At 42.8% G+C, this 27683-nt stretch overlaps 1 long non-coding RNA gene across 1 annotated transcript; it reads left to right on the top strand.

Annotated features, from left to right (window-relative positions):
• Positions 1–1163: 1163 nt before the first annotated feature.
• Positions 1164–27318, top strand: LOC127930754 (uncharacterized). The gene is made up of 4 exons (XR_008139335.1): positions 1164–3071; positions 13323–13424; positions 23578–23751; positions 26351–27318. It is a non-coding gene; the product is annotated as an uncharacterized LOC127930754 (long non-coding RNA).
• The last annotated feature ends 365 nt before the right edge of the window (positions 27319–27683 follow it).

Below are 27683 nucleotides of genomic sequence, written 5' to 3'. Positions count from 1 at the left end.
TCCCAGGCCCTGAAAGAAGAAGAGCCATTTCTGATGTCAGACCTGGAGGGATTAACCACCTCCTAATACACTGCCATATCCATAATTGGCTACTTCATTCAGTTATAAATGTTTAATAAATCATGCAAATTATCATAGTTTTCTACATAATTGTATTAGATTTTTTTTTTAATATAATAATTTTACAACATGAATTAAAAAATACATTCCAATGAAATTGGCTTATGTGTCATATCATGTCTCTATTGAACAAGGTTTGTTTTTTTACCTTTACCTTTATGTTCTTGTTTGTGGCACTGAAGGGATGTAGAGGAAGTGTGGATTCAGTTCCGGCCATTAGTATGAGCCCGTCCTCCCCAAATTAAGGTGCCACTGGCCACCTGTGGTTTCCACAGAGGCAGGGCAACTCTCAGGTAAGAGACCTCTAACCCCTTTAAAGTTTGTGAGCAGGCCCTCTTATAAAATCTCAACCCTTTTTAAGAAGCAAATAAAGGATTATCTTTGGTGACATTACAATCCCACTCTGCATATAATTGACCCCCATTTCACATCACTGTCAGTGATTAAGAGCCAGTGCCCTGATTCAGCCACAAGATGGCAGTCTTGTCCGCAATGTTGAGCCTGGCAGTAGGAAGGGCTGCAGTATCAGCAAGTTCAGAGCTGGGAGGTTACTTGTTGAATATTGAGATGATTTACTTTGTGACCTTTGAGTGATGACCTCTCCTGGTCAATATAACTGGCCATATTGATTGCCATGGGGGACATTTAGGGCCCGTTCCATCATAGACGTGGGAGGAGCAGGCAGAGAGACTTGGCACCCCTTCAAAATGGGATGAAGACCCACGTACTCAATATCCGTTCACCACACCACATGCACATGGTGTAGTGAATGGTGTAGTGAATGGTGTAGTGACGTCCTAACCTGGCACTTTAGTGAACCCACTGTTCTACCATACCTGTCAACGACTACATGGAGATGACATTTCATGGGACAGGCTATTGAGAATAGTATAGCTGTTATCATCAATAGGCTACTGCAGGCGTGAGACTGTAGTCAGCTGTTTGCTCTCAACCTGATGATAACCTAGTGACAGACGGGCGACCTGCAGCTTCTGCTTTCTGCCTGTGTGGGAAGATGCAAGACTGTTTAATACGAGCGAGAGGGCAGGCAGGAGGGGGAAAAGGGAGGTAGGGAGTGAAAGAGAAGGGAGAAGGGGGGATGAGAGAAAGCGAGTCCTCATTAATGTTTTATTTATTTATGTTAGAGGCATAGAGAGGAGAGCGCTGATAGGCAGCTACTCCCCTGGCAGCAACAGGAGCAGAGAGGATCCTGGGAGACTTGCAACAATAATATAAATCTTATGGACATGTGGGGAAAGTATCAATGGAAATGTCTGTTATAAATTATGGTGATTGTCGGAAACTCTTCAAGCTTCCAAACTCTTCAAGCTTCCAAACTCTTCAAGCTATATTCCCGGTGAAGGCATAATGCTCTGGGGGCGGACGGTGAAGTCGCTTATCAGCCCGCTCATGGGTAATCACTTTAACGTGCGTGTCGCCTGCAAGTCACTCTCCACTTTCTGCCTGTTTATTAGCAAGTCTGTGGCGCCACACAACTGACAACTAAATGCTGCTTCAAAAATGGGTTTTGTGGACTAGGTAAAAATAAAATGGGATTTGAAATGGCTTTTCTGTGCTGTCATCCTCGTTATTTGTCAGATATCCTGTCTAATGATGGTTAATAATAGAGGCACAGCATGCTAGGAGTACTGCTCACCATCCACAGCCCCTGCAAACTACCTCCATTACTCTAATATGTGGAGGTACTATTTGTAGTGGTACACACACTGGACAGTTTCCACTCTCAGTCAATGTTGTGCTAGGTCAGCTCAGTACCCTCCAGTTCTATAGTCCCTCCATTTACATTGCCTTCACATGCAGTAGTGATTTTATAGATGTGATCTTAATATTGCATTCTGCGTGATGGATTTTCTGTCTGTGACAGGTAAACCAGTACTGTAAGGTCCCACTGGGTACAGACATCAGTTCAACGTCTTTTTTTGATTTACATTTGGTTGAAATGTCAACTAACCTAAATGTGAAATCAACAAAACATTTCACCATGACATTGGATATAGATTAAAGTGTGAAAAAAGACAGCATTCATTTACATTGATTACTTTTCGCAAATCCAATCAGTTTTCCACATTTTTTTGTTGTTGATGTTGAAGTGACGTGGAAACAACGTTGATTCAACCAGTTTTTGCCTAGTGGGGTGTGTGTGAGAGTGAAGCGTGACTGTGTGTGCGCTTATTTGTTCAACAGCGTGTGTGTTTCTGAGTAATGTACAGTACGTGGGAGTACGCCTGTGTGTGTATGATATAATGTGTGTGTGTGAGAGAGAGAGCGAGGGAGCACATGTGAATTCATGCCCCTCAACACTCACACAGTTGTTTCTTTCATTGTGCAAAGCTTGCGTCACAACCCATATACAAGCCTCTCACTTCTCTCTCTGCCATGGCCACAGGCTAGAGCAGAGTTACAGTTGAAGCCTTTTAATTATGCTCGTCAGTGTGTGCTAGCCGGGATCAGGCCTGCCTGCCTGTGGGTACATTAATCACATTGCTCTCAACTGACTCCAGACCAGTCCTATCTTGTGTAGAAAGATAGCTTTACATACGACAAGTGGGGAGACAGGTATATCTTCCATATCAAAATATTGCTTTTGGCACTTGGGTGCACAGAACACAACCTCTTTGTCTCTGTCCCAGACCTGGTATTCAGGTGTAAAGTGGTGTTTTTAGAGGTAATAATTATATAGTATCTGATTCTCTAAGAAGTTAAATAATATGTTAAGAGGAAGCTTGCCACTGATTAGAATTTCTTCCCAGCATGAATTTGTAATGTAGTTCATGTCTTTCCTTTCTATGTGATTGTTATGGAAAACCACTGGAGGGGAGCAACGGAGACCAATCTACCACAACATGTATGTCCTCATAGGTTCTCATACTGTGTTGCTGGGAGTCGACCCCGGGGGAAAGTCCGTCACACGACACCCATGTTTGACTTAGGTATGGAGTAGACCCACTCTCTTATGCCCTCTAGTCCCCCCTTTTCTCTCTCTTGCTCTCTCGCTAGCTCTCTCTCTCTCTCTGTCTATATATCGTTTTCTCTATCTTTCCTGTCTCTCTCTCTCTCTCTCTCTCTGTCTTTTACTCCCTCTATCTATCTCTATACATACAGTTGAAGTCTGAAGTTTACATACACCTTAGCCAAATACATTTAAACTCAGTTTTTCACAATTCCTGACATTTAATCCTTGTAAAAATGCCCTGTCTTAGGTCAGTTAGGATCACCACTTTATTTTAAGAATGTGAAATGTCAGAATAATAGTAGAGAGAATGATTTATTTCAGATTTTATTTGTTTCATCACATTCCCAGGAGTAAGATGTGTACATACACTCAATTAGTATTTGGTAGCATTGCCATTCAATTGTTTAACTTTGGTCAAATGTTTTGGGTAGCCTTCCACAAGCTTTCCACAATAAATTGAGTGAATTTTGCCCCATTCCTCCTGACAGAGCTGGTGTAACTGAGTCAGGTTTGTAGGCCTCCTTGCTCGCACACGCTTTTTCAGTTCACACATTTTCTATAGGACTGAGGTCAGGGCTTTGTGATGGCCACTCCAATACCTTGACTTTGTTGTCCTTATGCATTTTGCCACAATTTTGGAAGTATGCTTGGGATCATTGTCCATTTGGAAGACCCATTTGCGACCAAGCTTTAACTTCGTGACTGTTGTCTTGAGATGTTGCTACAATATAGCCACATAATTTTCCATCCTCATGATGACATCTATTTTGTGAAGTGCACCAGACCCTCCTGCAGCAAAGCACCCCCACAACATGAGGTTGCCACCCCCGTGCTTCACGGTTGAGATGGTGTTCTTCAGCTTGCAAGCCTCACCCTTTTTCCTCTAAACATAATGATGGTCATTATGGCCAAACAGTTCTATTTTTGTTTCATCCGACCAGAGGACATTTCTCCAACAAGTACAATCTTTGTCCCAATGTGCAGTTGCAAACCGTAGTCTGGCTTTTTTATGCCGGTTTTGGAGCAGTGACTTCTTCCTTGCTGAGCGGCCTTTCAGGTTATGTCGATATAGGACTTGTTTTACTGTGGATATAGATACTTTTGTACCTGTTTCCTCCAGCATCTTCATCTTGTTGTTCTGGGATTGATTTGCACTTTTCACACCAAAGTACGATCATCTCTGGGAGACAGAACGCGTCTCCTTCCTGAGCGGTATTTTTATTTTTATTTTTTTATTTTACCTTTATTTAACTAGGCAAGTCAGTTAAGAACAAATTCTTATTTTCAATGACGGCCTAGGAACAGTGGGTTAACTGCCTGTTCAGGGGCAGAACGACAGATTTGTACCTTGTCAGCTCAAGTGTTTGAACTTGCAACCTTCCGGTTGCTTCCGGTTGCTAGTCCAATGTTCTAACCATTAGGCTACCCTACCGCCACGTATGATGGCTGCCTGATCCCATGGTGTTTATACTTGCGTACTATTGTTTGTACAGATTAACGTGGTACCTTTGAGCGTTTGAAAATTGCTCTCAAGGATGAACCAGACTTGTGGAGGTCTACAATTCTTTTTCTGAGGTCTTGGTTAATTTCTTTTGATTTTCCCATGATGTCAAGGAAAGAGGCACTGAGTTTGAAGGTAGGCCTTGAAATACATCCACAGGTACACCTCCAATTGACTCAAATGATGTCATGGTTTCAGAAGCTTCTGAAACCATGACATAATTTTCTGGAATTTTCCAAGCTTTTTAAAGGCACAGTCAACTTCATGTATGTGAACTTCTGACCCACTGGAATTGAGATTAGAATGAATTATTCGTGAAATAATCTGTCTGTAAACATTTGTTGGAAAAATTGTGTCATGCACAAAGTAGATGTCCTAACCAACTTGCCAAAACAAGTTTTAATGACTCCAACTTAAGTGTATGTAAACTTCTGACTTCAACTGTATATTCTCTCTCACTCTCTCGATTCTATTCAGTTTCAATTCAAGGGGTTTTATTGGCATGGGAAACATATGTTTACATTGCCAAAGCAAGTGAAATGGATAAACAATAGTGACAACATAAATGCTCATATAAACAGTAAATATTACACTCACAAGTTCCAACAGAATAAAGACATTTCAAATGTCATATTATGTCTATATACTGTGTTGTAACGATGTGCAAATAGTACCAAAATGCACAATGGTGTTTGTTCTTCACTGGTTGCCCTTTTCTTGTGGCAACTCTCTGTCTTTCTCTCTCTCCCTCTCATGTATAGATGATATGTGCCTTGAGTGTATAGATGTCTGGGTCATTCAAGCGCTCCAGAATGTGTCCCCCTCACATGGCATTACTGTATATAGAGACTATACAGTCTGTGCAGTCTTCTGGGCTTTCCCCCGAGACTACCACTTTACTAAAATCCCTGGATTGCAAACCGTAGTCTGGCGCCGACAGAGATGGCCGCCTCGCTTCACGTTCCTAGGAAACTATGCAGTTTTTTGTTTTTTTACGTGTTATTTCTTACATTGGTACCCCAGGTCATCTTAGGTTTCATTACATACAGTCGAGAAGAACTACTGAATATAAGATCAGCGTCAACTCACCATCAGTACGACCAAGAATATGTTTTTCGCGACGCGGATCCTGTGTTCTGCCTTTCAAACAGGACAGCGGAATGGATCCCATGCTGCGACCCCAAAAAACGACTCTGAAAAAGAGGGAAACGAGGCGGTCTTCTGGTCAGACTCCGGAGACGGGAACACCGTGCACCACTCCCTAGCATTCTTCTTGCCAATGTCCAGTCTCTTGACAACAAGGTTGATGAAATCCGAGCAAGGGTAGCATTCCAGAGGGACATCAGAGACTGTAACGTTCTTTGCTTCACGGAAACATGGCTCACTGGAGAGACGCTATCCGAAGCGGTGCAGCCAACGGGTTTCTCCACGCATTGCGCCGACAGAAACAGACATCTTTCTGGTAAGAGAGGGGCGGGGGGCGTATGCCTTATGGCTAACGAGACATGGTGTGATGAAAGAAACATACAGGAACTCAAATCCTTCTGTTCACCTGATTTAGAATTCCTCACAATCAAATGTAGACCGCATTACCTACCAAGAGAATTCTCTTCGATTATAATCACAGCCGTATATACCCCCCCAAGCAGACACATCGATAGCTCTGAACGAACTTTATTTGACTCTTTGCAAACTGGAAACCATTTATCCGGAGGCTGCATTCATTGTTGCTGGGGATTTAAACAAGGCTAATCTGAAAACAAGACTCCCTAAATATTATCAGCATATCGATTGCGCAACCAGGGGTGGAAAAACCTTGGATCATTGTTACTCTAACTTCCGCGACACATATAGGACCTGCCCCGCCCCCCTTTTGGAAAAGCTGACCACGACTCCATTTTGCTGATCCCTGCCTACAGACAGAAACTAAAACAAGAGGCTCCCACGCCGAGGTCTGTCCAACGCTGGTCCGACCAAGCTGACTCCACACTCCAAGACTGCTTCCATCACGTGGACTGGGATATGGTTCGTATTGCGTCAGATAACAATATTGACGAATACGCTGATTCGGTGTGCGAGTTCATTAGAACGTGCGTTGAAGATGTCGTTCCCATAGCAACGATTAAAACATTCCCAAACCAGAAACCGTGCATTGATAACAGCATTTGCGTGAAACTAAAAGCGCGAACCACTGCTTTTAATCAGGGCAAGGTGTCTGGTAACATGACCGAATACAAACAGTGCAGCTATTCCCTCCGCAAGGCTATCAAACAAGCTAAGCGTCAGTACAGAGACAAAGTAGAATCTCAATTCAACGGCTCAGACACAAGAGGCATGTGGCAGGGTCTACAGTCAATCACGGACCACAAGAAGAAATCCAGCCCAGTCACGGATCAGGATGTCTTTCTCCCAGGCAGACTAAATAACTTTTTTGCCCGCTTCGAGGACAATACAGTGCCACTGACACGGCCTGCAACGAAAACATGCGGTCTCTCCTTCACTGCAGCCGAGGTGAGTAAGACATTTACACGTGTTAACCCTCGCAAGGCTGCAGGCCCAGACGGCATCCCCAGCCGCACCCTCAGAGCATGCGCAGACCAGCTGGCCGGTGTGTTTACGGACATATTCAATCAATCCCTATACCAGTCTGCTGTTCCCACATGCTTCAAGAGGGCCACCATTGTTCCTGTTCCCAAGAAAGCTAAGGTAACTGAGCTAAACGACTACCGCCCCGTAGCACTCACTTCCGTCATCATGAAGTGCTTTGAGAGACTAGTCAAGGACCATATCACCTCCACCCTACCTGACACCCTAGACCCACTCCAATTTGCTTACCGCCCAAATAGGTCCACAGACAATGCAATCTCAACCACACTGCACACTGCCCTAACCCATCTGGACAAGAGGAATACCTATGTGAGAATGCTGTTCATCGACTACAGCTCGGCATTTAACACCATAGTACCCTCCAAACTCGTCATCAAGCTCGAGACCCTGGGTCTCGACCCCGCCCTGTGCAACTGGGTACTGGACTTCCTGACGGGCCGCCCCCAGGTGGTGAGGGTAGGCAACAACATCTCCTCCCCGCTGATCCTCAACACTGAGGCCCCACAAGGGTGCGTTCTGAGCCCTCTCCTGTACTCCCTGTTCACCCACGACTGCATGGCCACGCACGCCTCCAACTCAATCATCAAGTTTGCGGACGACACAACAGTGGTAGGCTTGATTACCAACAACGACGAGACGGCCTACAAGGAGGAGGTAAGGGCCCTCGGAGTGTGGTGTCAGGAAAATAACCTCACACTCAACGTCAACAAAACTAAGGAGATGATTGTGAACTTCAGGAAACAGCAGAGGGAACACCCCCCTATCCACATCGATGGAACAGTAGTGGAGAGGGTAGCAAGTTTTAAGTTCCTCGGCATACACATCACAGACAAACTGAATTGGTCCACTCACACAGACAGCATCGTGAAGAAGGCGCAGCAGCGCCTCTTCAACCTCAGGAGGCTGAAGAAATTTGGCTTGTCACCAAAAGCACTCACAAACTTCTACAGATGCACAATCGAGAGCATCCTGGCGGGCTGTATCACCGCCTGGTACGGCAACTGCTCCGCCCTCAACCGTAAGGCTCTCCAGAGGGTAGTGAGGTCTGCACAACGCATCACCGGGGGCAAACTACCTGCCCTCCAGGACACCTACACCACCCAATGTTACAGGAAGGCCATAAAGATCATCAAGGACAACAACCACCCGAGCCACTGCCTGTTCACCCCGCTATCATCCAGAAGGCGAGGTCAGTACAGGTGCATCAAAGCTGAGACCGAGAGACTGAAAAACAGCTTCTATCTCAAGGCCATCAGACTGTTAAACAGCCCCCACTAACATTGAGTGGCTGCTGCCAACACACTGACACTGACACTGACTCAACTCCAGCCACTTTAATAATGGGAATTGATGGGAAATTATGTAAATATATCACTAGCCACTTTAAACAATGCTACCTTATATAATGTTACTTACCCTACATTATTCATCTCATATGCATACGTATATACTGTACTCTATATCATCGACTGCATCCTTATGTAATACATGTATCACTAGCCACTTTAACTATGCCACTTTGTTTACATACTCATCTCATATGTATATACTGTACTCGATACCATCTACTGTATCTTGCCTATGGTGCTCTGTACCATCACTCATTCATATATCCTTATGTACATATTCTTTATCCCCTTACACTGACAGTAGTTTTGGAATTGTTAGTTAGATTACTTGTTGGTTATTACTGCATTGTCGGAACTAGAAGCACAAGCATTTCGCTACACTCGCATTAACATCTGCTAACCATGTGTATGTGACAAATAACATTGGATTTGACTTGATTTGATTTGATTTGGACCTGCTCAAAGAGACAAACATCATTTGAAGAGCTAAAACGTTTTTTTACATACAGCTCCTCGGGGAAAAAAACAAAATGAAAAAACAAATACTATTTCAAATACATTTAAACACCTGAACATGCAAGCACAACTGCTATTATATTTAACAACTTTAGATACCTTTCAATAAATAAACCCATTTGATGTGTTGATAAGCGCACGTTCATTTATTGCTTTCAATCATGTGTCTTCATCAATGGTCATCATGGTAAATAGTTTGAGAGATTTCCTCTCCATACTTAGCAGCACCATCATGGGCATTCATATCCAGCATAACCTTTACATAACAAAACACTATCTGTCAGTTTGTTGCCAGGTCCACGAATCAATTGGATATGTTTGTGAATGAGGAGTTTACACAGAATGGAAGCCATTGTGTGTTAGCATGCCGCAAGTATGGCAGCATCCCTCTCTGTATCATTTTCTGTGTCTGGCTCTATCTTCCTCTATCTTCCTCTATCTTCTGATTGATGCTCCAGTGGAAAAAGGTCAGTGAGAATACTACTCTAATTGGCATTCCACTTTTTAAGGATAGCTATGGAAAACACATGTTGGGTGTCTATCACCAATCCCTTGGTCTCCAGGACCTGTGTGGTGACACACTGCTTGCAAGCCTGGCAGGTCCCATGGCTGAAGGTTGTGTTTACTGCTGCACTCAGTCCAGATTTAGTTAGCGCTTTTTCACCTCTGCCATATCAACAACGGAGCCTGACGTGTGAGAAAATAAAATAAAGACTTGGCATCTGTGTTACAATTTCAGCCACAGATGAAAGGAGAATGCATTGTACTGAATCAAATGTGTTTTATTTTAACGTCTAATCACACAATACGAGTTTTAACATGAAGCAGGGATAGGATGTTTTTCAGTATCTATGCAATACTATCAATGGTATGTCAGGGACTTGTGTGTTTGAGAGACATACTAATGCTGTAACATAATGCAAATACCAGACATATACTTGAGGCAGGCAGGCAGGCTCCCTCCCCAAAGTCAACTCCTGCATGTTGACTTTTCTGTGAAGCCCAGAACATGAATATGCTCTATAACATTTATAGCATTAAGTATGCCGTTATAAATTATGAAAATGTAAGGAAATGTACATGTCCTAGACATCTATGAAGTCCCTTTTCAAAAGTGCCGTTGATACAATCTCTGCGATAAACAGTCTTGTGCACCCCTCCCACCCCTGCCCCAACTGTTGATGAATGGGCCGCTGACAGGTGGTTACATGACTCAGCGCAGCCTCTCCCACAGTGTTATCTGCACCAGTGGAACTGGTTGTCATCCATCATCCCTCTGGTTGAATGGCAAGACCCGGTCCTTACTAGGCTGGGAGGCCCATCATCACTGCTCCTGGAGTAAGGACAGTCCAATAGCACCAAGACCGAGAACCAGCAGCTCTGCAGTAAGACGGGACACGGTCCCCCAAGAACAATAACGGAGATCAGCCTGTTGATCTGTTATTATGGGTGGTTGTCGCCTTCTTCCTCACAGATATTCTCATAGAGCTTATGAAGTGTGTTAGCATCTTATGGTCCTTGCTGCTCTCTCATGGTGATCACAGGGAGCACTGACAAAACCCTCTCTCTGGAATAGGGAATATGTTTACAGATGTAGACTTGTTACAAGGTCTTGATTTTCTCTTCTTTATTCCTTGACACACTGGTCCTCAATGATTTCTCAACACGTGTGAGAAGAAGAAACAGGACTCAGCAATACGGCGTATTCCTTGTTTGTATTGAGTACCAGGGAACTCTGAGTTCACATTGACTGGCAACAGAAAACAGACTCGGAGGAGCTCAAATCAATGACATTACTACAAACGCAGAAGAGAATTGGCTTTTGTGCTCAGCGGCTAGGCAGTCAGTCCCAAACCCACAGTTCCATTTGAATTGTTCGAATGAAATGGAATCCGTTCAAACCAGTCCTTTGTGATTATTCCCAGTCCGTCAGTGAGTTTTTCTGCTCTGTTTGCCCATGCGACAGCCAAGAAATCTAGGATGGATAGATAGCCTCTTTTCTCCTGCTGGCTCCATGGCTTTTGGAGAAAATGCATAAGTCTTTGTATGTTTGAATGTTCCAGTTTCAAAGGACATTTTTTAGGACTTCTCTCAGCTTGGCTCCCAGATCACAGGCTGGATGAAATATGTATGTTTGATAGAATAATAATCAAATGCGATATTGATTATGTTTTGCAAGCCCTGATTCAATACTTGTGTTTTGTTTATCTGGTCCTGAAAAATGACCCGATGGTTGCTCAATTCAACGACTGTATTTGATGAGAAGCATGTTTAACTGCGAGTCCCACCAGCTGGTCTCCTTACACAATGTTTATTTTATGAAAAAAATCAATGTATGGTTTCCTAGGTTACGGAGAGTGGTTGCATCGACACTGGTTGCATTACTTCATTTGGTAACATAAAGGCTGGCTTATGTAAAAGCTCTGGGTCCAGCAAGGCCACAGCTCTCCTTAGTGCCCCCCCCCCCCCACCTTATCCAAGCCCCTCTGGTACAATCCGACTGCTTAGATGTCATGCTGTGGATACATTTCTGGTAATATTCCTTTAGCAGTGCATGCAGTATAGTCACAGTATAGTCATTTGAATCACTCTCAGTGATCATGATTTAATCCCTCCTCTGTTGCTCGGAAGTTGACACACGACACTGCCAGTCACACTTAAGACCTGTCACACTTAGTCAAAACTTTGTCAAAGGGGCTGTCCTCTCTCTCAGCCTAACCCAACCACTGCTCTCTCTCTCTTTCAACCTAACCCACCCGCTGCTCTCTCTCTCTCAGCCTAACCCACCCGCTGCTCTCTCTCTCTCAGCCTAACCCAACCGCTGCTCTCTCTCTCTCTCTCTCTCTCAGCCTAACCCAACCGCTGCTCTCTCTCTCTCTCTCTCAGCCTAACCCACCCTCTGCTCACTCTCTCTCTCAGCCTAACCCAACCGCTGCTCTCTCTCTCTCTCAGCCAAACCCAACCGCTGCTCTCTCTCAGCCTAACCCACCCGCTGCTCTCTCTCTCTTAGCCTAACCCATCCGCTGCTCTCTCTCTCTCTCTCAGCCTAACCCACCCGTTGCTCTCTCTCTCTCTCAGCCTAACCCAACCGCTGCTCTCTCTCTCTCTCTCTCTCTCTCTCAGCCTAACCCACCCTCTGCTCACTCTCTCTCTCAGCCTAACCCAACCGCTGCTCTCTCTCTCTCAGCCTAACCCACCCGCTGCTCTCTCTCTCTCAGCCTAACCCACCCGCTGCTCTCTCTCTCTCTCAGCCTAACCCACCCGTTGCTCTCTCTCTCTCTCTCTCTCTCTCTCTCTCTCTCTCTCTCTCTCTCTCTCTCTCTCTCTCTCTCTCTCTCTCTCTCAGCATAACCCACCCGCTGCTCTCTCTCGCTCTCTCTCGCTCTCTCTCTCCCTCTCTCTCTCAGCCTAACCCACCCGCTGCTCTCTCTCTCTCTCTCTCTCTCTCTCTCTCTCTCTCTCTCTCTCTCTCTCTCTCTCTCAGCCTAACCCACCCGCTGCTCTGTCTGTCTGTCTGTCTGTCTGTCTGTCTGTCTGTCTGTCTGTCTGTCTGTCTGTCTGTCTGTCTGTCTGTCTGTCTGTCTGTCTGTCTGTCTGTCTGTCTGTCAGTTGCTATATATATATATGTCTGTCTGTCTGCCTCTCTTTCTATATTTATCTATCTATATATCTGTCTGTCTGTCTGCCTCTCGCACTACATTTATCTATCTATATATCTGTCTGTCTGTCTGCCTCTCTCTCTCTCTCTCTCTCTCTCTCTCTCTCTCTCTCTCTCTCTCTCTCTCTCTCTCACACACACACACACACACACACACACACACACACACACACACACACACACACACACACACACACACACACACACACACACACACACACACACACACACACACACGCACGCACACACACACACACACACCAACCTTTTCTTTCCTCTCATACTGCCTCTCTACCCCATTTTCTTTTCTGTGTTTAAGAAGAAAACAATTGGCTCTATAATGATAGATGTAATCACATTGTAAAAACTGTCTTTCAGAATTATGTACCTTAATCATTGGTAATAGCATGAAACTGTTGCATTGTTTCCCTAAGCCTTGCACACTTAGCTTCGTGGTGACCTTTCTATTCCAGTTTCTCCTTGAGTACATGAACAAGGTATTCTTCACAACACCAGAGGAGGTGAGAGAGCTCAGATCAAAGATGAGTAAGGAGCAGTGTTTCAGTATGATAATCTAGCCTTGTGCTCCTGTGGCAGGGAGATCAAAGGAAGACGAATGAAGCCGTGCAATAGCCCCAGACTGATTCTGCACTAGATGGAGTCGACCGCAATGAACAGCATTCAGCCTTAAGACTGCAAGTGAGAAACCCATTGATTACACCACTAGAATACTACTATTGACTACTTGAATGAATAAATAAATGATGTACTGACTGCAAACAGAATTTGTACCTATAATACACACTGGCACATACATGCACACACACTGAAACAAGGCACATACACACTGATGTATTGATTAATATGCGCACATACACACTAATGTATTGATTAATATGCGCACATACACACGGATGTATTGATTAATATGCAAACATACACACGGATGTTTTGATTAATATGCGCACATACACACGGATGTATTGATTAATATGTGCACATACACACTGATGTATTGATTAATATGCGCACATACACACTGATGTATTGATTAATATGCGCACATACACACTGATACATTTATTAACATGCACACATACACACTGATACATTTATTTATATGCACACATACACACTGATACATTTATTTATATGCACACATACACACTGATACATTTATTAACATGCACACATACACACTGATACATTTATTTATATGCACACATACACACTGATACATTTATTTATATGCACACATACACACTGATACATTTATTAACATGCACACATACACACTGATACATTTATTTATATGCACACATACACACTGATACATTTATTTATATGCACACATACACACTGATACATTTATTAACATGCACACATACACACTGATACATTTATTAATATACACACATACACACTGATACATTTATTAACATGCACACATACACACTGATACATTTATTTATATGCACACATACACACTGATACATTTATTTATATGCACACATACACACTGATACATTTATTAACATGCACACATACACACTGATACATTTATTAACATGCACACATACACACTGATACATTTATTAACATGCACACATACACACTGATACATTTATTTATATGCACACATACACACTGATACATTTATTTATATGCACACATACACACTGATACATTTATTAACATGCACACATACACACTGATACATTTATTAACATGCACACATACACACTGATACATTTATTTATATGCACACATACACACTGATACATTTATTTATATGCACACATACACACTGATACATTTATTAACATGCACACATACACACTGATACATTTATTTATATGCACACATACACACTGATACATTTATTTATATGCACACATACACACTGATACATTTATTAACATGCACACATACACACTGATACATTTATTTATATGCACACATACACACTGATACATTTATTTATATGCACACATACACACTGATACATTTATTAACATGCACACATACACACTGATACATTTATTAATATACACACATACACACTGATACATTTATTAACATGCACACATACACACTGATACATTTATTTATATGCACACATACACACTGATACATTTATTTATATGCACACATACACACTGATACATTTATTAACATGCACACATACACACTGATACATTTATTAATATACACACATACACACTGATACATTTATTAACATGCACACATACACACTGATACATGTATTTATATGCACACATACACACTGATACATTTATTAACATGCACACATACACACTGATACATTTATTTATATGCACACATACACACTGATACATTTATTAACATGCACACATACACACTGATACATTTATTTATATGCACACATACACACTGATACATTTATTTATATGCACACATACACACTGATACATTTATTAACATGCACACATACACACTGATACATTTATTTATATGCACACATACACACTGATACATTTATTAACATGCACACATACACACTGATACATTTATTTATATGCACACATACACACTGATACATTTATTTATATGCACACATACACACTGATACATTTATTTATATGCACACATACACACTGATACATTTATTAATATGCACACATACACACTGATACATTTATTAATATGCACACATACACACTGATACATTTATTTATATGCACACATACACACTGATACATTTATTTATATGCACACATACACACTGATACATTTATTAATATGCACACATACACACTGATACATTTATTTATATGCACACATACACACTGATACATTTATTAACATGCACACATACACACTGATACATTTATTTATATGCACACATACACACTGATACATTTATTAATATACACACATGCACAATGATACATTTATTAATATGCACACATACACACTGATACATTTATGAATATACACACATGCACAATGATACATTTATTAATATACACACATGCACAATGATACATTTATTAATATGCACACATGCACAATGATACATTTATTAATATGCACACATACACACTGATACTGTCATGCCCTGACCATAGAGAGCCATTGTTTCTCTATGGTATAGTAGGTCAGGGCGTGAATAGGGGGTGATCTAGTATTTCTATGTCTATGTTGTGTTCTAGTTTCTTTTCTATGTTGGTGTTTTGTATGATTGCCAATTAGAGGCAGCTGGTAATCGTTCTCTCTAATTGGGGATCATATTTAAGTCGTTATTTTCCCACCTGTTTTTGTGGGATCTTGTTTATGTTTAGTTGCCTGTTAGCACTTCATTGACTTCACGTTTCGTTCTTTCTTTATAATTTTTTGTGCGTTTCATTAAATAAATATGCGGAGCCAACTCCTCGTGCTTACCGAGGGGAGCGTGTAACTGGTCAGGCACCTTGTTATGCAGAGATGTGCAAGGTGTCTCCAGTGCGCATCCAGCCAGGACGGGTTGTGTCAGCTTTACACTCCAGGCCACCAGTGCGCCTCCAGGGTCCAGTACTCTGTACCCTGTTCCTGCTCCTCACACTCGCCCTGAGGTGCATGTCCCCAGCCCGGTACCACCAGTGCCGGCATCACGCACCAGGCCTATAGTGCGCCTCGCCAGTCCAGAGCGTCCGGCAACAGTACCCAGTCCAGAAAGTCTGACTACAGTACCCAGCCCAGAGCGTCCGGCTACAGTACCCAGTCCAGACCGTCCGGCAACAGTACCCAGTCCAGAGCGTCCGGCTACAGTACCCAGTCCAGAGCGTCCGGCAACAGTACCCAGTCCAGAGCGTCCGGCAACAGTACCCAGTCCAGAGCGTCCGGCAACAGTACCCAGTCCAGAGCGTCCGGCTACAGTACCCAGTCCAGAGCGTCCGGCAACAGTACCCAGTCCAGAGCGTCCGGCAACAGTACCCAGTCCAGAGCATCCGGCTACAGTACCCAGTCCAGAGCGTCCGGCAACAGTACCCAGTCCAGAGTGTCCGGCTACAGTACCCAGTCCAGAGCGTCCGGCAACAGTCTACAGACCGGAACCTCCTACGACGGGCCGCAGACTGGAACCTCCGGTAACGGGTCACAGTCCGGAACCTACCAGGACGGGTCACAGTCCGGAACCTACCACGACGGGTCACAATCCGGAACCTACAACGACGGGTCACAGTCCGGAACCTACCACGACGGGTCACATTCCGGAACCTACCACGACGGGTCACAGTCCGGAACCTACCACGACGGGTCACAGTCCGGAACCTACCACGACGGGTCACAGTCCGGAACCTACAACGACGGGTCACAGTCCGGAACCTACCACGACGGGTCACAGTCCGGAACCTACCACGACGGGTCACAGTCCGGAACCTACAACGACGGGTCACAGTCCGGAACCTACCACGACGGGTCACAGTCCGGAACCTACCACGACGGGTCACAGTCCGGAACCTACCACGACGTGTCACAGTCCGGAACCTACCACGACGGGTCACATTCCGGAACCTACAACGACGGATCACAGTCCAGATCCTCCAGAGTCTCCCTCCAGTCCGGATCCGCCAGAGTCTCCCTCCAGTCCGGATCCGCCAGAGTCTCCTTCCAGTCTGGATCACATACACACTGATGCATGTATGTAAGCATGTGTAATGGATGTCACGCTGCTTGCTAAGCAAGTACCACTTCCTCCTTCCTCGGCTCAAACTGAGGCTTGAACCCAGGACCTCTGCCTTGCAAGTACACCTGACCACCCTCCCGAAGCATCTCACAAATGTACAATTTGGCGGCATAAGTAGTTACACTTCAGGCAGAGGAGTAAGTTTAGCACATTCATCCCCTAAACCTACTACACAATGACCCCAGCATTGAGCTGACCACAACTGCAGATCCGAGTCACTAATGTAAACGCTGTGAAATGGCTAGCTAGTTAGCATTTCAATCAGTGACATCACTCGCTCTGAGACCTTGAGGTAGTTGTTTCCCGTGTTCTGCAAGAGCTGTGGCATTTGTGGAGCAATGGGTAACGTTGCTTCGAGAGTGATTTTTGGCGATGTGTTCAAGCCCAGGTTGAGGCATCAGATTAATATTGTTAATACTGACAAGCACCACTATAACGGAAATAGCACTGCTTGCTTAGGGGGATAGGCGTAAATAATCATAACAATTATGGATATTAAACATTTAGGTACATACAAGTGTCTTATATCAGTTGAAAGCTTAAATTATAGTTAATGTAACTGCACTTTCCGATTTACAGTAGGTATTACAGTGAAAACATGCCATTTGTGATTGTTTGAGGACGGCTCCCCACATCAAAATATTTTTTCCACCGGCACAGGTTTCATAAATTCACAAATAGCGATTAAATATTAACTTACTTTTTGAAAATCTTCCTCTGATTTCTCATCCAAAGAGTCCCAGCTTGTAGTGTCATTTTGTTAGTTAAAATCCTTCTTTATATCCCCAAAATTCTGTTTAGTTGGCGCCATCGATTTGAGTAATCCATTCGTTCAACATGCAGAGAAAGGAATTTTAGCAGTTGCGTCTTGTCTTCATGGGGCGAGCAAACACAAATGTCCAGTCCCTGTACTAAAACTGTTATTTCTTATTTGTCTTTCAAGTTACAAACCTGAAACCTTGAACAAAGACTGCTGCCACCCAGTGGACGCCATGGGAATTGCAACCTGGGAACTAGAATTGAGTATGCCCCTATACTTTACATTGTAAGAGCATGGGCTCTCTCTCCCGTTGTTTTTTATTTGGATTTTCTCCTACCATATCTATTGTGTTATAGTCTCCTACATTATTTGAACATTTCACAAACTTCAAAGTGTTTTCTTTTCAATGGTACCAATTATATGCATATCCTGGCTTCAGGGCCTGAACTACAGGCAGTTTACTTTGGGCACGTCAGTCAGGCGGAAATTGATAATAAAGGACCCTAGCCCTAAGAAGTTAGCAAGTACCACTTCCTCCTGCGTCAGCTCTACCTGAGGCTCGAACCAAAGACCTCTGCCTTGCTAGCACACGTGCCTTGCTAGCACACCAAAAAGTCAACAATTTAGCAGCGTAAGTGGTGATACTTCAGGCTGAGCAGTAAGTTTCACACATCCCCATGTGCTACACATTCACATTCACATTATGTAATCATAATGCACTACCCTACTTTTTTATGTTACCTTATCATACCATATGGCACAATTATGATCTGTCATTTTACTATAATCTTGTTCAGTTATTTTATTTCACTGTGTTTGTGTGGTGACAGTTTTTTTTAATCCACTCTTATCTGATGAAACTAGAACTTACTGGAGAACGGGCCTTGTCAGAAGTGCAAACTCATAGCTCGTTATTCATCTGACGATACTGTATTTCATTAGACGTGCTCTATATGAGAGCAGCAGAAATTGATCATTTACTGGGCTGAAGGGGGATAAATCCTGTTACTGATAAGTAAGAGTAAGATCTACGAATGTTTATTCAATAATGTAAATTCGGCAAAAAAAGAAACGTCCTCTCACTGTCAACTGCGTTTATTTTCAGCAAACTTAACATGTGTAAATATTTGTATGAACATAACAAGATTCAACAACTGAGACATAAATTGAACAAGTTCCACAGATATGTGACGAACAGAAATGGAATAATGTGTACCTGAACAAAGAGGGGGTCAAAAAAAGTAACAGTCAGTTTCTGGTGTGGCCACCAGCTGCATTAAGTACTGCAGTGCATCTCCTCCTCATGGACTGCACCAGATTTGCCCGTTCTTGCTGTGAGATGTCACCCCACTCTTCCACCAAGGCACCTGCAAGTTTCCAGACATTTCTGGGGGGACTGGCCCTATCCCTCACCCTCCGATCCAACAGGTCCCAGACGTGCTCAATGGGATTGAGATCCGGGCTCTTCGCTGGCCATGGCAGAACACTGGCATTCCTGTCTTGCAGGAAATTACGCACAGAACGAGCAGTATGGCTGGTGGCATTGTCATGGTGGAGGGTCATGTCAGGATGAGCCTGCAGGAAGGGTACCACATGAGGGAGGAGGATGTCTTCCCTGTAACGCACAGCGTTGAGATTGCCTGCAATGACAACAAGCTCAGTCCGATGATGCTGTGACACACCGCCTCAGACCATGACGGACCCTTCACCTCCAAATCGATCCCGCTCCAGAGTACAGGCCTTGGTGTAACACTCATTCCTTCGACGATAAACGCGAATCCGACCATCACCCCTGATGAGACTAAACCGCGACTCGTCAGTGAAGAGCACTTTTTGCCAGTCCTGTCTGTTGCAGCGACGGTGGGTTTGTGCCCATAGGCAACGTAGTTGCCTGGTGAGGACCCGCCTTACAACAGTCCTTACAAGCCCTCAGTCCAGCCTCTCTCAGCCTATTGCGGACAGTCTGAGCACTGATGGAGCGATTGTATGTTCTTGGTGTAACTGGGGCAGTTGTTGTTGCCATCCTGTACCTGTCCCGCAGGTGTGATGTTCGGATGTACCAATCCTGTGCAGGTGTTGTTACACAGGGTCTGCCGCTGCGAGGACAATCAGCTGTCCATCCTGTCTCCCTATAGCGTCTCATGGTATGGACATTGCAATTTATTGCCCTGGCCACATCTGCAGTCCTCATGCCTCCTTGCAGCATGCATAAGGCACATTCACACAGATAAGGAGGGATCCTGGGCATATTTATTGTGGTATTTGTCAGAGTCAGTAGACAGGCCTCTTTAGTGTCCTAAGTTTTCATAACTGTGACCTTAATTGCCTACCGTCTGTAAGCTGTTAGTGTCTTAAGGACCGTTCCACAGGTGCATGTTCATTAATTGTTTGTGGTTCATTGAACAAGCATGGGAAACCGTGTTTAAACCCTTTACAATGAAGATCTGTGAAGTTATTTGGATTTTTATGAATTATCATTGAAAGACAGGGTCCTGAAAAAGGGATGTTTCTTTTTTTGCTGAGTATATGGTCTTGGAGAGGATACACTGGCCATTGTTCAACTAAACAGTTCCATATGTCTGGAAAAATAGCAAAGGGGATTCATTGTTCTGTTCATGTATGACTTGTATTGCAGATGGCTGAGGGCCTTGAACATTCATATGGCACTGGTGCTGCTGACGTTTATTTGCGTTAGGCTCAGTTAACACCACATCTTGAATTTAAGAGGCACTTATGTCTTACACACACCTGAAGGATTCTTTGTTAGTTCAGTTTGGATGAAAAATGTGCTTGTAGGAGGGAAGGACACTTTTATGGACAGGGTCATTTGTATCTGCCTTTTGATTCATTTGGGAACTGAACAACCTTCTTTGAAACATTCACTTCAATACACTGTTCAATAAACAGTGTATTCACCATAGATCAGTTACAGTTATCAGTTACAGATGTATTCGACAAAGCTGATCTCACACATGCACAAGACTTTGTTGAGACTTTTGTGGAAGTAGTACGCAAGCAGCCTGGGTAATAACAGTGTATTACATCAATGTAAGAGGCACATGAAGCAGACTTCATTTTTAAAAGCGGCCATTTTGTCCACCCAGTGATGTTACATATTGTAGCCCACAAGGCAGCTTAATGGAGCTGGAGCTGAACACCATCTGTTCCTTCAGGCCCCTTGCCCACTCCTTCACTCAGCCAAGCCTGGAGTAAACAAGCCATGAAGCTCTTCAAAACGTCTTGAGGTGTCAGTGGGGATTTGGCTTTTCATCTTGTTTCATCTTCACAGACACTGCTCAGACGAACACTGTTCCGTTTCACGAGGCCACTAACTGACCTTGTTACCTAGACTGCACACTAATATGCACACTAATATTGACGATCAAAAACGCTGGATGTCCATCATCTCCGTGTTCCCTAGCCCAAAGTCATAACTTGAGAGAGGAAAATACAATAGCTTTTGATAGACCGATGGTCATTTTGACCTGCCACATCTAATTGGGATTGTAGGATACAAGACGGAGACTGTTTCAATATGGAGGCGGACATCACCACAACACTGAGACTGTTGTTCAATAGGGTATTCAGTTTGTCTGGATAATAACAATCTGTCCCATCATAGAGCCAAGCCTCTCTCATTGTCCTCCGTGCCTGGAGCAGAGCAGACATAGAGGGGAGGCAGGAGGAGGCAGGACCCAGCAGCTGGGTCTGGTTTGGCTCTGGCTCACTCCACTCTACTATGGGTCTGAGTCTACGCTCAGGCAGGGTTCCTCGGCAGCCTGTGGGGTTAAACAGAGGTGGCAGGCGTCCAACCGCTTTGGAGGGGGGAGGGTTCAAGTTTAGGTTCCATGACCCCAGAATGATAAGGTGAGGGGTCGTAGAGATGTCAGGAAGCCATTGTTTTCAGAAATGCAGATTATTTGGTTATTTAAGCTGACCGGGCTGTGCAGGCAGGGCCCCCCTTACTGCACTGAAAGGCCTGTAGACCATCATCCTATTAACCACATCTGTGCTGGCCAGAAGTGCACATCTACTGCGAGAGAGGGGGAGAGCAATGTGGGGGGGTGTGAGGGGAAGTGCTATTGAGAAAGGGTGTTAAGGCGATTCAATGCCAGCGGGAGCGGAAAATATTTTGGGTATGTCAGATTGTTATGGCAATTCTCACATAGAAACGTCATTGGTAGGAAGGGTGTTTGAAATGCTTTTATCAGTTGTATCACACTTTTTTTGTTTGTTATCCTGATAGTGGCCATTTTAGGTGCTTTTTAGACCTATGCATGCCGCGATCACACCGACAGCATCATAGCATTTTGGTACACCAGAAGTACATTATTTTCCAATAGAACGCTGTGTTTGCCTTGCAGCATTGCGTTGCAGAGACAGTTGCGGTGCATTCGTTAGATTTATCGAACATATGCATCAAACTGTGTCTGTAGACTGCTTGACGGAAGGTGAATGTAAACTTTTGTTGCACACATGTCCAGATGATGCTGTGTACCATTTTGCCCAATGATGCTGTCGGTGTGATCAAAGCGTAAGACCCTATGATCCGTGAACCGTACATGAAACAGACAACATATCGATGTCATTATACTCCTTATAGTGTGCTCTAACAAAAGGATTATGTCTAGATTCTAAAAAAATAACGTTTACATTAAGTTAATTAACATTTTAAACATATTACTATGAATATCTCAAAACTTCAATTTTTATTTACTGCATTATTAGACATACTGTTAGGAACAATATACTCTTAAGCCATATACATTTCCCAGAGTGGCTCTCTGATACTTTTAATGATATGACACATTTTATGCCTAGAAATTGACATTATTGGTCATTAACCAATCACAGCCCTTTTGGATTGCGCAGCCCTTTAGGATTCCCTTGAATCCATTTACCATTCACCCCTATTACAGGGGCTGAGTCACTGGCTTACTGGTGCTCTTTCATGCCGTCCCTAGGAGGGGTGCGTCATTTGAGTGGGTTGAGTCACTGATTGTCCTGTCTGGGTTGGCGCCCCCCCCCTTGGGTTGTGCCGTGGCGGAGATCTTTGTGGGCTATACTCGGCCTTGTCTCAGGATGGTATGTTGGTGGTTGAAGATATCCCTCTAGTGGTGTGGGGGCTGTGCTTTGGCAAAGTGGGTGGGGTTATATCCTTCCTGTTTGGCCCTGTCCGGGGGTTTCATCGGATGGGGCCACAGTGTCTCTTGACCCCTTCTGTCTCAACCTCCAGTATTTATGCTGCAGTAGTTTATGTGTCGGGGGGATAGGGTCAGTTTGTTATATCTGGATTACTTCTCCTGTCTTATCCGGTGTCCTGTGTGAATTTAAGTATGCTCTCTCTAATTCTCTCTTTCTCTCTTTCTTTCTCTCTCTCGGAGGACCTGAGCCATAGGACCATGCCCCAGGACTACCTGGCATGATGACTTCTTGCTGTCCCCAGTCCACCTGGCTGTGCTGCTGCTCCAGTTTCAACTGTTCTGCCTGCGGCTATGGAATCCTGACCTGTTCACTGGACGTGCTACCTGTCCCAGACCTATTATTTGACCATGCTGGTAATTTATGAACATTTGAACATCTTGGCCATGTTCTGTTATCATTTCCACCCGGCACAGCCAGAAGAGGACTGGCCACCCCTCATAGCTTGGTTCCTCTCTAGGCTTCTTCCTAGGTTTTGGCCTTTCTAGGGAGTTTTTCCTAGCCAACGTGCTTCAACACCTGCATTGCTTGCTGTTTGGGGTTTTAGACTGGGTTTCTGTACAGCACTTTGAGATATCAGCTGATGTAAGAAGGGCTATATAAATACATTTGATTTGATTTGTGTTGGTAAACGTAAAATTCTACTTCAGAATTAGCAGAGAGCCCACGCTGGAAATGTGATGTATCTGTAGTGTATATTGTTCCACACAATACGCCTTAAAATTAACCAAATAAAAAAGGTAAAAAGCATGTCAAACATTCTTCCTCACAATTAAGTTTCTATGTGAGAATTGCCATAACAATCCGAGATACAAAAAAGATGTTTCCTCTCCCGCTGCCGTGGAATTAAATTAAATGAATTTGTATTGGTAACATACACATATTTAGCAGATGTTATTGTGGGTTTTGCGAAATGCTTGTTTTCCTAGCTCCAACAGTGCAGTAGTATCTAACAGTGCAGTAGCATCTAAAAACGATTCACAACAATACACACAAATCTAAAAGTAAAATAATGGAATTAAGAAATATAAAAATATTACATTGAGCAATGTCAGAGTGGCATTGACGAAAATACAGTAGAATAGAATACAGTATATACAGTACATATGGGATGAGTAAAGCAGTATTTAAACATTATTTAAACATGATTAAAGTGACTAAAGTGTTCCATTATTAAAGTGGCTAGTAATTGCAAGTTACTGGAATCACCTGTAACCAACACTCAGAGAAATCGCCGTTTTTGTGAATTATAAATAGGCGACGACAGGGCTGTTCTGACAACCAAGATTTTTCCTTTATTATCTCATTTTTTCGGACAAAATATATTTAGCTGTTTTGTAAACCAAGACAAACTGAAGTTTGCTGCTTTCTTCTCCATTAGTTTGGTGCTGGGTTTGACCATGTAAACAGACTCCTGACGAGGGAGCGCGGTGTAAATGAAACTCGTACAGTGAGCTTTAAAACGACACCAGAGAAAACTGCATGTGTTGTTTCAGTTTATAATATGCTGCTTCCTGTTATGAAAGAAGCGATTCAGGGTATTTCTTCCAGGCGTGAGGCACTAATAGGAATCCATTATCTCCACTAATGAGCAGTTTAAGAGGCTCTAGCCTCTCCCTGACCTCATGTCTCAAGTTCACATCTATCCATTGGCCAGGAATGTGACTAGTTGTCTTCTTATAGTAAAACAAGACTTTTACATGATCTGCTCTAAAGGCTGAAGTAATGGTTGGTGTTCATTGGATGCCAGATGTACATTCATTTACACTTCGCTTCATTTTTATCAGATGTATTTTTATCGTGGTGTATTCTTATGGTTGAACTATTATTATCAATCTGCACATGCCTAAATCAAATTTTAAAAAGATGATCCACTAACTCCACATCTCCCCATTCTCAAACGTACCTGTCTGCCCAAACCTTGGGACACACCAACAGTCAGTGTCTAATCAACATAATGATCTCTGCGTGATTTACCTGCGACGGCTCACCTTCCTCTGTTTGATCTTGCAGTGGAAACAGACTCATTAGCACCACAAAGTGCCAACATCTAAAAATCCAACCCAGAATAAAAGATGAAGTGCTTTTTAAAAAAATAAATATTTAAAATGGCTTCAAATCAAACATGGAGCTGGTGGAAATGAAAGGCAGAGCAGACAGGGGGGTCTGATGAAACCAATTTGAAAGCTGTGATGCCACACCGTCGAACTAGAACAAACAACGTGAATAAACACATCTACAAAAGCTCCCAGTTATCAAAGAGTGGAGGGCTCCCTGAGGATCCATCAGCAGCCCCTCTGGATGGTGGACCAACTGCCAACCCAACCTCTACCTGCCACCCTTCCTTTCAGGCAGTGGTGTAAAGTACTTCAGTAAAAAAATAATGTACCTGTACTTTACTTTACAATTGATGTTTTTGGCAACTTTTCCTTTTCCTTCACTACATTCCTACAGAAAAGAATGTACTTTTACTCCATACTCCATACATTTTCCCTGACACCCAAAAGTACTCGTTACTCTTTGAATGCTTAGCGGGACAGGAAATGGTCCAATTCACACACTTATCAAGAGAACATCCGTGGTCATCCCTACCTCCTTTGATCTGGCGGACTTGCTAAACACAAATGCTTCATTCGTAAATGATGTCTGTGTGTTGGAGAGTGCCCCTGGCTATCCGTAAATAAATCAATGAAACAAGAAAATGGTGCCGTTTGGTTTTCTTAATATAAGGATTTTTTCATTATTTTGAAAAAATGTATACTTTTACTTTTGATACTTAAGTATATTTCAGCAATTACATTTCATTTTCATACTTAAGTAAATTTAAATCCAGATACTTTTAGTATTTTACACAATTATTATTTTACTGGGTGACTTTCACTTTTACTTGAGTCATTTTCTATTAAGGCATCTTTACTTTTGACAATTGTGTACTTTTTCCACCTCTGCTTTCAGGCAGCAGTGTGCTGGGCTTTGCAACAACGACGACCACTACTGGTCCAGACGCCACACACAGAACTGAATGACAGGGACTCATTTGCACATAACAGGCAAGAAGTGGAAATACGTTCGGTATACAGCACATTTGACTTCTGTTATTTTTCTCCAAGTGTTACAAATTGTTATAACTTTTTCCCTTATTGTGATGAGACAGGTATCTTGTTGGAAACATTTGTAATGCTATATAATATACCTTTATTTAACTAGGCAAGTCACTAAGGAACACATTTTTATTTTCAAAGACGGCCTAGGAACAGTGGGTTAACTGCCTGTTCAGGGGCAGAACGACAGATTTGTACCTTGTCAGCTCAGGGATGTGAACTTGAAACCTTTCGGTTACTAGTCCACTAGGCTACCCTGCCACCAATTATATAATGCTATATAATGATATGTAATGCTATATAATGCTATAGAATGATATGTCCTCTCAAGTATATAATATCGCACATTTATGTACTATGAGACAAAAAAAACACTTGTGTAAGAACTGTGTATATGAGATGAAACCTAAATGAAAGTGGACTTGGAAAAACTTCTTGTACATAGGAAAGACCAGCGTCCTTTTCTTGAGCTTCTAACCTTTTGAATAGTTGATTGGTCAAACCTGACCAGTGGGAGAGATGTGTTTTTATTTATTTTATTAACCAATACTGAATTTGAAAAGCAGTTTATATTAAAAGGAAGTGCCATTTATGTAATGCTATATAATGCTATATAATGATATGTAATGCTATATAATGATATGTAATGCTATATAATGCTATATAATGCTATATAATGCTATATAATGATATGTAATGCTATATAATGATATGTAATGCCATATAATGATATGTAATGCTATATAATGATATGTAATGCTATATAATGATATGTAATGCTATATAATGATATGTAATGCTATATAATGCTATATAATGATATGTAATAATAATAATAATAATAATATATGCCATTTAGCAGACGCTTTTATCCAAAGCGACTTACAGTCATGTGTGCATACATTCTACGTATGGGTGGTCCCGGGATCGAACCCACTACCCTGGCGTTACAAGCGCCATGCTCTACCAACTGAGCTACAGGACCATATAATGCTATTTAATGCTATATAATATTTATAAACACCCATGTCTAAAGTGTTGGCCAAGCACTTAAATAACTTTGAACAAAAGAGAAGATTTTTGTCATACTCATCGATCTTTCTCTACAACACTCGTTTTCTCATAACTATTATGAACATGAAATGATATCCAAATGCTTACATAAATAAATCAAATAAATAAATAAT

Source organism: Oncorhynchus keta, chromosome 6 (genome assembly GCF_023373465.1).
Source record: "Oncorhynchus keta strain PuntledgeMale-10-30-2019 chromosome 6, Oket_V2, whole genome shotgun sequence".
NCBI classification, from domain to species: Eukaryota; Metazoa; Chordata; class Actinopteri; order Salmoniformes; family Salmonidae; genus Oncorhynchus; species Oncorhynchus keta.
This window is presented reverse-complemented; position numbering and strand designations above follow the sequence as displayed.